Below are 12,877 nucleotides of genomic sequence, written 5' to 3' on the forward strand. Positions count from 1 at the left end.
AAGAAAATGGCAATAAGAACATATATATCAATAATTACTTTAAATTTAAATGGATTAAATGCTCCAACCAAAAGACACAGACTGGCTGAATAGATATAAAAACACAAGTATGCTGTCTACAAGAAACCCACGTCAGACCTCAAGACACATAAAGACTGAAAGTGAGAGGATGGAAAAATATATTCCATGCAAATGGGAAGCAAAAGAAAGCTGGAGTAGCAATCCTCATATCAGACAAAATAGACCATAAAATAAAGAAGATTACAAGAGATAAGGAAGGACACTACATAATGATCAAGGGATCAGTCCAAGACAAAGACATAACAATTGTAAAATATCTATGCACCCAACACAGGAACACCTCAATACATAAGACAAACACTAATAGACATAAAAGGAGAAATTGACAGTAACACAATAATAGTAGGAGACTTTAACACCCCACTCACACCAATGGACAGATCCTCAAAACAGAAAATTAATAAGGAAACACAAATCTTAAATGATACATTAGATGAGATGGATCTCATTGATATCTTCAGGACATTCCATCCAAATGCAGAAGAATACATCTTCTTCTCAAGTGCACATGGAACATTTTCCAAGATAGACTATATCTTGGGTCACAAATCAAACCTCAGTAAATTTAGGAAAATTGAAATTATATCAAGCATTTTTTATGACCACAATGCTCTGAGACTAGATATCAATTACAAGGAAAAAAAAAACTGGAAGAAAGACAAACACATGGAGATTAAACAACACATTTCTAAACAACCAACAGGTTACTGAAGAAATCAAAAGGGGAGTCAAAAAATTTCCAGAAACAAATGACAATGAAAACACGACAACTCAAAACTTGACAGCTATGGATGGGATGCAATGAAAGCAGTTCTAAGAGGGAAGTTTATAGTGATACAATCCTACCTCAAGAAACAAGAAAAACATCGAATAGACAACCTAACTTTACACCTAAAACAACTGGAAAAAGAAGAATGAAAAAAAAAAAATTAGTAGGAGAAAAGAAATCATAAAGATCCGAGCAGGAATAAATGAAAAAGAATTGAAAGAAACAACAGTAGACATTAATAAAACTAAAAGCTGGTTCTTTGAGAAGATAAATAAAATTAACAAACCTTTAGCCAGAATCATTGAGAAAAAAAGAGAGAAGAATCAAATCAGAAAATTAGAAATGAAAAAGGAGAGGTTACAACAGACAACACAGAAATACAAAGGATTATAAGAGACTATTATGAAAAACTATATGGCAATAAAATAGATAACCTGGAAGAAATGGACAGATTCTTAGAAAAGTTCAATCTTCTAAGACTAAATCAGGAAGAAATAGAAATTATGAACAGCCCAATTATAAGCACTGAAATTAAAGCTGTGATCAAAATTCTCTAGAGAAACAAAAGCCCAACAGCTGATTCATGTCAATGTATGGCAAAAACCACTACAATATTGTAAAGTAATTAGCCTCCAACTAATAAAAATAAATGGAAAGAAAAAAATAAATAAAAATAAAATTTTAAAAACCTATAAAATTAAAAAAAAACAACAAAAACAAACAACAACAACAACAACAAAAAAGCCCAGGACCAGATGGCTTCACAGGAGAATTCTATCAAACATTTAGAGGAGAGATAATGCCTATCCTTCTAAAACTTTCAAAAAATTGCAGAGAACACTCCAAACTCATTCTACGAGGCCACCATCACCCTGATACCAAAACCAGACAAAGACAACACAAAAAAAGAAAACTCCAGGCCAATATCACTGATGAACATAAATGCAAAAATTCTCAACAAAATTTTAGCAAACAGAATTCAGCAATACATCTAAAAGCTCATACAGCATAATCAAGTTGGGTTCATTCCAGGAATGCAAGGATTCTTCAATATACACAAATCAATCAATGTGGTACACCATATTAACAAACTGAAAGATAAAAATCATACAATCATTTCAATAGATGCAGAAAAAGCCTTTGACAAAATTCAGCACCAATTTATGATTAAAACTCTTCAAAAAATGGGCATAGGAGGAACCTACCTCAACATAGTAAAGGCCATATATGATAAGTCTACAGCAAACATTATTCTCAATGGTGAAAAACTGAAAACATTCCCTCTAGAACAAGACAAGGGTGTCCACTTTCACCACTATTATTCAACATAGTTTTGGAAGTCCTAGCTACAGCAATCAGAGAAGAAAAAGAAATAAAAGGAATCCAGATTGGAAAAGAAGAAGTAAAGCTCTCCTTGTTTGCAGATATGATTCTGTACATAGAAAACCCTAAAGATAGTATCAGAACATTACTAGAGCTAATAGGTGATTTTAGCAAAGTTACAGGATAGAAAATCAATACACAGAAATCACTTGCATTTCTATACTAACAATGAAAAATCAGAAAGAGAAATTAAGGAATCAATCCAAATCACCATTGCAATAAAAAGAATTAAATTTCTAGGAATAAACTTACCTAAGGAGACAAAAGAGCTATACACAGAAAATTATAAGACACTAATAAAGAAATCAAAGATGACATAAACAGATGGAGAGATACTCCATGTTCCTGGGTAGGAAGAATCAATATTGTGAAAATGGCTATACTACTAAATGCAATCTACATATTTAATGTGATCCCTATTAAAGTACCAATGTCATTTTTCACAGAACTAGAACAAAAAATTTCACAGTTCATATGGAAACAAAAAGAAAAAAAGCCCTAATAGCCAAAGCAGTCTTGAGAAAGTAGAATGGAGCTGGAGGAATCAGCCTTCCTGACTTCAGATTATACTACAAAGCTACAGTCATTGAGTCAGTATGGTACTAACACAAAAACAGAAATATAGACCAATGGAACAAGATAGAAAGCCCAGAAATAACCCCATGCACCTATCGGTACCTTATTTTTGACAGAGAAGGCAAGAATATACAATGTGGCAAAGACAGGCTCTTCAATAAATGGTGCTGGGAAAACTGGACAGCTACATGTAAAAGAATGAAATTAGAACACTTCTTAACACTCTACCCAAAGATAAACTCAAAATGGATTAAAGACCTAAATGTAAGACCAGAAACTATAAAACTCTTAGAGGAAAACATAGGCAGAACACTCGATGACATAAATCAAAGCAAGATCCTCTATGACCCACCACCTAGAGTAATGGCTGATTCATGTTGAGGTTTGACAGAAAACAACAAAATTCTGTAAAGCAATTATCCTTCAGTAAAAAATTAAATTAAAAAAAAAAAAAAGACTTATGCTTCCCTGGAAGCTCAATGGTTGAAAAATCTGCCTGCCAATGTAGGAGACACTGGTTCGATCCCTGATCTGGAAAGATCCCACATGCCAAGGAGTAAGAGCCCATGCACCACAACCATGGACGCCTGAAAGCTCTGCTGAACCCCATGCTCCACAACAACAGAAGCCACCACAATGAGAAGCCTGTGCACCACAACTAGAGAGTAGCCCCTACTCGCTGCAACTAGAGAAAAGCCTGCATAGCAATGAAGACCCAGCACAGTCACATTAATTAATTAACAACAAAAAAAAGAGTGGTGTTGCTAATTCCACAGGCAAGCCTGACCCAGGCTCACCTCTGACATAGTCATAATGCCCATCACATAAATGACCATTTGAAGTAAAAAATTTTTATTCAGAATCCCCCTCTAAGGACTGGGAAGAGCCTCAGTAATCTCCTCTAACCTCCCCATATATTTTAAAAATATTTTTGGTAAAGAATGGTAAAGAACTCGCCTGCCAGTGCAGGAGACATAAGAGACACAGGTTCAGCCCCTGGATCTGGAAGATTCTCTGGAGGAGGGCATGGCAACCCATTCCTGTACTCTTGCCTGGAGAATTCCATGGACAGAGGAGCCTGGCAGGCTACAGTCCATGAGGTCCCAAAGAATCAGACACAAATGAAGCGACTTAACATGCATGCATGGACTACGTCTTAGCTGTGGCACACAGAATCTTTAGTTGCAGCAAGCAAACTCTTAGTTATTGCATGTGTGATCTAGTTCCTTGATCAGGGATCAAACCTAGGCCCCCTGCATTGAGAGTCCAGAGTCTTAGCCACTAAACCGCCAGAGAAGTCCCTAATCTCCCCATATTATAGATGAGGAAACAGGCTCATGGTGACTCCAGCACAATAGTAAAACAGACTAGATTCTAAGCTCCCCAACTTCTAATTCAGTGAAACACAATACCAAATTCTCAGTATTGAAAAATAATATAGTAATAGTGACATATATAATTAGAAACAGCTAACTAGCTCAGATCCAAGCTCTGTACTAGTTTGTACTTTTTCCTTTGACAATATCATCCTCTTTAGTCCTTGATATTACCCTTGTTTTACAAATAAATAAATTGAGATTCAGCGAAGTAACTTCCCCAGAATCATACAGTATAGACATGGTGGAGCCAGACTTCCAGCTCAAGCTAGTCTGACTCCAAAGCCCATGTTCTTTCTGCTACTAAACTGATCTCATCAAAACCAAGGAAGACAGAGTGGATGAAAGCTCCTATATTTAAACATAAAGTGGTGATTTATCAAATGAATTTGCAAAGAAAATAAACCTCCGTAAGTGTGTTGAGTGGCCCCAAATCCTTACATTAAAAACCATTTCCAAATAAGTAAATGACCTGTCTCAATGGACTTCTCAAAACTAATGTGATCTCTTCATTGATTACATGGAAGAGAGAGATACTATGAAGAATAATTCTGTTATTCTAATCACGCTACTTCAGGGAAAACAGAGTAAAATACTTTTGTGTTGCAGGAGCACTGCAAACATCAAATAGCAACTCATAAAGAAAAATAAAATGTTTTTAACCCATAAGTAAACCATCCTTAATTCTTAAAAACAACTAGAATGTGAGAAAGCATGATTTAATTAGAATTTTATAAAACTTAGACCAAAGAAAAATTATATGTTTGCAAACTGCTTTAATGCACACATACTTTTTAAACTGCTAGATGTGGGCTTTAAAAAAATGGAGAACAGCTTAACACTTTCCAACACTCTTTCACTAGAAAACATATTAATAGATTGTATGTGTCTATAGTGGTTGTGTCACCCCATACAAGAGTGTATAAAGATTTTGTTCTTACTAAATGGGTTGGTTGAGATAAATATGATTTATTTGAGTGAATGCATGTCAATGTTGCTCTGAATGAAAACAAAATAAATCCCCCCAAAAACAAAAGAGCAGACATAACTTTCTCTTGCTGGAAGCAAGAGAATCTTCTTCCATCTAGGGTTTCTCTATAGTCCAGCCCATACATGAAATGAGATAGTCAGCTCAAACAGAGAGACCCAGAAGGACTATGTGGATACCATCCATATTCTTGTTAACACATCTTTTCCTTTCCTCTTCTTTTCAAGAGAATTTTCTAAGTAAATTAGTGGTAGATGTAAAATAAAGTTTAGAGAATACAGAAATAAAAACTGACATCATTGAGAAATAATCACAGTGGACATTTGGTTGTAGTTTCTATTTTGAATATACTGCATATAGTTTTTATTATATATTTGTCAATATACTTTGCAAATTTTATCCACCTTTAGCTATATTCTACAAAAGCATGATTTTTTTAATAATAGCATATGGATGTCTAACAATTTATTAAGCCACTTACTGTTATTCAATATTTAGGTTGTTTGTAATATTTAATTTTGCTGTTATAAATATAAAGGTATAATAAATACCCTTTCATGTACATTTTAATCTGCATCTGGAGTGATCTTAAAATTAATTTTTTTAAATACCAAAAATAGAACTATTGGGTCAGAGTTCTAGTTTTAATTTTTTCCTTTTCATACACAACTAATGCTTTCTCTTTTTAAAGATTCAAATAACACTGAGATATATAAAAGAAAAAAGAAAAATTCCCCTTGCTGCCCACCTACTCCATTCTTATTTCCAGATGACTATTTCAGTTTTGAATTGAGATCATTCTATCATTTATACCTTGTGTTGAATGTTTTTCTTACAATCCTATTCTCTGTATTCATAAAGTTCTCATTTTCTGATTTACTACTTTCTTACAGCTGCCTATCTTTTTTTTTTAATAAATGTAATATATTTTGGGTGGTTTTTTGTCTCCAAAGATAGAAAGTGGAATTCTTTTAAGGGTGGAATTCTTTTTGGTTTTCTGAATTTCCTGTCTCCTCGAGAGTCCGCTGATCTGTTTAATCATCTTGATCTCCTCCTTCTTGCCATTGGTTTTCCCTTTATAGCTGGTATTCCTGGATTACCCACTCATCTCTATGAATGAAGGCTTGGGAAGCTTTATTTGGACAGCTTTGCAGTTACAGAGATCTTGCCCCACCCCCACCCCAAACTGCCTGAACGGGAGGGCTGACTGTATGTCTCTGGAAGGTTCCCGGATTCTGAGGCACCCTTCCCAAGCAGCATTCCATGCCCTTGTGTTCATGCAGCTCTTGGTGTTAGGGCCTGGAATCTACGCCCCCCTCCCCTGCCCCTACCTCTATGACCAGGGGTTTGTGGACACAACTGCCCCCTGTTCAGTAATAATGATCAGCCTACTGCTACACAGTCCCTTAAATGCTCTTTGTTCTCTTAAAAATTTCTCAGGACCTGCTCTTATCTCCCTGGCCATTTTCTGTATATTTTAGGCTGGAGTTTCCTCAACCTGCATCAATCCTGTTACTCCCCATCTTCCAGGAAATTCTTCACAATTTCTGATGTGTTGTCGCTGCCCTTTCTTGTTTTCCTTGACTGTGGTGGGTCTAATCTTTAGTGCATATATCTTTCCTTTCTTTTCAAAGGATTTAGGAGGTGGGGGGGGGGTGGAGGCAGAAGTGATCAAGTGTGCCTAAACTACCACATAGATCCAATACATCACGTATTTCTCTATTGTAAGAATGACATTGTTTTATATTTGATAATATTCCCTATCAAAACAATCATCACCTTCCATATTGAACAACTGTCTCAGAAAGATGTTGAATGCAAATTTACCAGAAAGTGCTGCTGATTCAAACTGACTACAAATAAAGGGAATGTGTTGACCCTCATAACCCAAAGTTTCAGAGGTTACATGACCTTCAGGTGAGGCTTGATGGAGAACTTCAATATTGATACCAAAGACTGTCTCTCTCATCATCTTCTTCATCCCACGGTTTCACCTTGTGGTTGGGAGATGAAAGCCAAAGGTTTCAGAGTGACTCACTTTCTTGTTAACATCCAGCAGAAAAAGAGTGTCTTTTCAGGCAGGCTTTTTGAGATTTCAAGAAAATTTCTTTCCCAAAGGCACCTAGCAAATGTCTCTCCACAGCTCACTGGACCAAAATCGGTCACATGAGTCAATCACTGTGACCAAGGGAAAGGAACATGCTGATTTTAAACCTAAAAGGGGACACTCCAGATCTGAAATCAGTTGAGGTTATGTGTCTTAGGAACAGAGGTATGTATGGGATGAGGGACTTGGAAGAAGGGGATGAGTAAATTCTGAACAGCAATTAGAGTCTATTACCAAAAAAGAAGGGGGATAATAAGCTACTGTTTAAATTCTATTTAAAATCCTAAAAGATGCTGCAGCTAAAGTGCTGCACTCAATATGTCAGCAAGTTTGGAAAACTCAACAGTGGCCACAGGTCTGGAAAAGGTCAGTTTTCATTCCAATCCCAAAGAAGGGCAGTGCCAAAGAATGTTCAAACTACCACAGAAGTGTGCTCATTTCACGTGCTAGCAAGGTAATGCTCAAAATATTTCAAGCTAGGCTGCAACAGTATTCAACTGAGAACTTTCAGATGTACAAGCTGGATTTAGAAAAGGCTTCTCCCTAGGCGATGGTTACATTTGCCCAATTATTTTCAAATCCTTTTCTTTTTTTTTTTTTTTCTCAAACCCTTTTCATACAACAATGTACATATTATCTTAGGGACCTCTCCTGGGAATTTTCAACAAAATTGTATGATTTTTCTAATTTATGTGAACACTTTTTAAGTTAAAATATTTGCAAAGAATTCTCCAAATTAAAAATTCTGAGGACACAATTCTCTAGAGGACTGCCCTCACTTAAGACACCAGTCATAAGCAGTGTCTGGCAGTCTAGTGGTTAAGACTTCACCTTCCAATACAGACTTCACCTGCCTTACCTGGCAGTCTAGTGGTTAAGACTTCACCTTCCAATGCAGAGGTTGTGGGTTCAATCCTTGGTCAGGGAGCTAACATCCTACATGACTAGCAGTCAAGAAACCAGAACATGAAGCCCAATCAATATCGTAACAAATTCTGCAAAGACTTTTTAAAAAATGGCTCATATTAAAAAAAAAAAAAAAAAAAAATCTTTAGGGGGAAAAAAAGACAACAGTCATAAGTTTGGAGTCCCCAAAGTTACTTTCATTTCAAACCGTTGGCTACAAACTTGGGGGCCCCACAGACTTCCTCAGGTTTAATAATACTAGAACTTAAGAAACACTATATTTACTGTTTTATTAGAGCAAAAGGATAGAAATTAGAATCAGCCAAAGGAAGAGCTGCATAGGGGTAAGTCTTCTGAAAGGGTTGCAAATGTGAAGCTTCAGTCACTCTTAGGGATGTGTTACCTCCTGATATTGAAGTGTGACAATCCTCAAAGAAAACTGCCAACCAGGGAAGCTCAACTGAGCTTCAGTTTCCAGAGATTTTCTTAGGGTTTCATTACGTAGGCCTGTTTGATTGAATCATTGGCCATATGCCTCCTTCTCCACCCCATCCCCTCCACAGAGGTCAGACTGTTATTTTGGAACTTGGGCTGATGACATATAGCTCAAAGCCCCAACCTTTTGATCATATAGTTGATCTTTTTCGGTGACCAGCCCCCAGCCTAAGTCACTTCATTATCATAAATTACTAGGTATCATCTGAGGGTCCCATCCTGAGTATCAAAGACATTCCTATCACTCTAGAGATTCCAAGAGTTTAGAGGATATCTCCCAGGTATCTACTTATTACATCTATTTCATGTAGTTCATTATATTACTAACATTGCATTAAATAGATTTTATCACTGTATTGAATGTTTTAATAAATCAAGGAAAACATTGATCTGTTCGCCATTTAGCAAAGATAAAATGCTGAAGTTAATTATATAACATAAAATATGATTCTCAACATATAGATTTTAAAATGACTTTTAAAACATTCAGGGACTTCCTGGGTGGTACTAATGGTTAAAAAACAAAAAAACCACTTGCCAATGAAAGAGACATAAGAGGTGCAAATTTGATCCCTGGATCAGGAAGATCCCCTGGAGGAGGTCTTGGCAATCCACTTCAGTATTCTTGCCTGGAGAATCCCATGGAGAGAGGAGTCTGGCAGACTATAGTCCATAGGGTCACAAAAAGTTGGACATGACTGAAGTGACTTTGCACACACACATGTAAAAACATTCAAAATGATTTTTAAAACACCATGTTTGCATGTTTGAATTAGGTCTAAATATTTATGAAACTATAGATGAAATTTAATTATGTGTTTTGGCATCAAAAACTGTTATTGTGATCCAATATTAAAATTCTTACATTTCATGTTTTTAAAAATTTAAGAATTTGTTTTTATGATTTTATGGTTTTTTTTTTTTTTAAGACATACAAGAAAAGATTTTCAAGTACTATTTAGAAACATTTATCTGCAAATAATTCATTGCAGGGTTTTTAACCTTTATTCTCAATATACAAATAGTCAGTTGGTTTTAATCACCAATATATTTTCTGTTTTTTAACTCTGAAAGTTTTAAATTGATTGTGGGATTTCTATTATAATGTTGACATACATGGTGGTTCATTAATTTAATTCATTAGGTTAATTATTCTAACATGGAATTTCATGATATCAATGGCAGAAAATAAAAATTATTTATTAATTAAAGGACTGTGGTACAGATTCAGCCATCTATTATTTTATTAATTGATTGAACTATCAATTGCACTGTTTGTTAATACTTTCTTTTTCTTGCTTTGAAGAATTTCTTTTTTTAAATCTATTGAAGTATAATTTAAATATTATAAACCATTTATAGTTTAGAATTGATGACTTTTGACAACTGTATACATGCACTAAACAACCCTACAAAAAACATAAAACATTTCCATCACTCTGAAAGGTTCTTCTTTCTCTTCACCCCAGCCTCCAGTTTTCATCACTATAGATTTGCTTTCATTTTTAGAGTTTTATATATATTTTATATATTTTTTAGAATTTTATATATAAAGTATATAATTTTATACATATTATAATATATATAATCATATATGTAATCTAGTGTCTGGCTTCTTTCATTCACCATAATGACTTGATATTCAACCATGTTATTACATCTGCCAGGAGTTCATTCTGTTTAAATGCTGAGTAATTTTTCAATAGTAATTTCCTGCTGGTATATCACATTTTGCTTTTCCAATCAGCAAACACCAGTGGACATTTGGGTTGGGTTCAGCTTTGGGTGATCATGAATAATGGTGCTATGTACATTTTGTGTACAAACCTCTTTGTACATACAAGCTTTAATTTCTCTTGGGTTAATGCCTAGGAGAGTTATCTGTTTGGTAAATCAGTATATGTTTAACTTTTTAAAACACTGTGTGCTCTTCCAAAATAGAACCATTTTATATTTCTATGTGCAAATCTTTTGCTCATTTTTAAAACTGAGTTGTGCATCATATTATTCAGTTGCAAGATGAACTCTGTATATATTCTGGAACTGAACCAGATATATGCATTGTCAGATATATGCACTGCAAATATCTTCTCCTATTCCATGTCCTGCATTTTTATTTTTCTAATGGTGTCTGTGGATGAGCAAAAGTTTTTCATTTTAATGAAATCCAGTTCATCATTTTTTTTCTTTTGTGGTTTGTGCTTCATGTGTTCTGAGAAATTCTTGCTACCCAAAGTCAGAGAGTTTTCTTTCATGTTTTCTTTTAAAATTTTTATAGTATTGACTTTTATAGTTATGTCTATGATTAATTTTGAGTTAATTTTGTGTATGGAAAAGAATAAGGGCTGATGCTCTCTCTTTTCACATGGAGATTAGTTACCTCAGCACCATTCGTTGAAAACTAGTTGAACATACATATGTAGAACTATTTTTGGACTCTATTCCCTACTCTTGAGCTGTTTACTTCTATTGATCTTATGTGACTCTCTTTTCAAAAATACCATAATGTTAATTACTTTAACTTTATAGTAAGTTTAAAATAAGGTAGTATAAGTCCCTGAAATTTGCTTTGTTTTCTTTTTTAATTTGCTTTGGCTTTTTCATTTGCATTTCTATACAAATTTTAAAATCAGTGTTTCAATTTCTGCAAAAAGAAAAAAAAAATCTTTGTATTACCCTTTTTATATAGTATTGGATTCAATTTACTAAATAAATCTAAGGATTTTTGCAGTCAGGTTTACGAGGAATAATGGTCTGTTTGGGGGAGTTTTTTCTTTATTCCCTTTGTCAAGTTTGGGTATCAGGGTTATGCTGGCCTCAAAACACAAGCTGGAACAGGTTCTCCTTTATTCAAAAGAGTTTGGGTTAATATTCCTTTGAATAGTACATAGAATTCGTCAGTGAACCATTTGAGCTTGACGTTTTTTCCCTGTAGCAAGATTTTCGATAATAAATTCCATTCCATTACTAAAGAGACTATTTACATTTTGTTTCATCTTATATCAATTTTAGTTGTATTTTTCAAGGAATTTATTTCATCTAAAAGACCTACTTATTGCCATACATTTTTTCAGAATATTCTCTTACTATTGCTTTAAGATTTGTAAGATTATTTTAAGATTTGTAATATCTGTAGTGATAAATCCTCTTTCTTTCCCAGTATTTGTGATTTATGTTTTTTCTTTTATTAATTAGGAGTTTATCCATTTTGCTAATCATTTCAAAGAGCCTACTTTTGAATCATCTGTTTCTGTGCTGCTGATATTTGCTCTCGTATTTTCTTACTTTCACATTCTTTAGATTTACTTTGCTCTTCTTTTTCTAGTGTCTTTAGGTGGCACCTTACATCATGCTCTTTTTTTTCTTTCCTATTATGAGCATTTAAAACCATAAATTTCCCTCTAAACACTTCTTCATCTGCAACTCACAAATTTTGATATGTGGTACTGAGTTAAAATATATTCTGATTTATTTTGTGACTTTTTCTTTGGACCATTAATATTTTAAAATGTGGTTTTTAACTGCAAAATATTTGGGATTCACCTAGATATCTTAATGTTGCTTGCATGCTAAGTCACTTCAGCCGTGTCCAACTCTTTGTGACCCTATGGATTATAGCCCGCCAGGCTCCTCTGTCCATAGGACTCTCCAGGCAAAAATACTGGAGTGGGTTGCCATGCCCTCCTGCAGGGGATCTTCCCAACCCAGGGATAGAACCATGTCTCTTACATCTCTTCCATTGGCAGGCAGGTTCTTTACCACTAGCGCCACCTGGGAAGCCCATCTTAATATTGGCTTCAATTTAATTTCATTGTGGTCAAAGACTATATCTGTACTATTTCAGTCCTTATGAATTTAGTAAGGCTTTGTATGGCCCCATTATGGTACATATTGGTAAATAAATCATCTACAATAAAACAAATGTGTGTTGTGCCCTAAAATACATGGTCATTTTGTAGTTTTTGTGTGAAAGGTCTTATAATTATCAATTAGGTTGAGATAGTTGATTATGTGTTCAGGTCCTCTGTCTTTACTGACTTCTGACTAGTCATCTTATAAATTCATTACAGACCATTAATAAAATCTCCTACTAAAATTCTGGAATATCTCCCTATATTTATGTCCATTTTTACTTTCTATATTTTGAGGCTATTTTTAAGGGCATACACATTTATATTTGGTTTGTTTTCCTTATC

The sequence above is a fragment of the Muntiacus reevesi genome, chromosome 3, assembly GCF_963930625.1.
Source record: "Muntiacus reevesi chromosome 3, mMunRee1.1, whole genome shotgun sequence".
Lineage (NCBI taxonomy): Eukaryota > Metazoa > Chordata > Mammalia > Artiodactyla > Cervidae > Muntiacus > Muntiacus reevesi.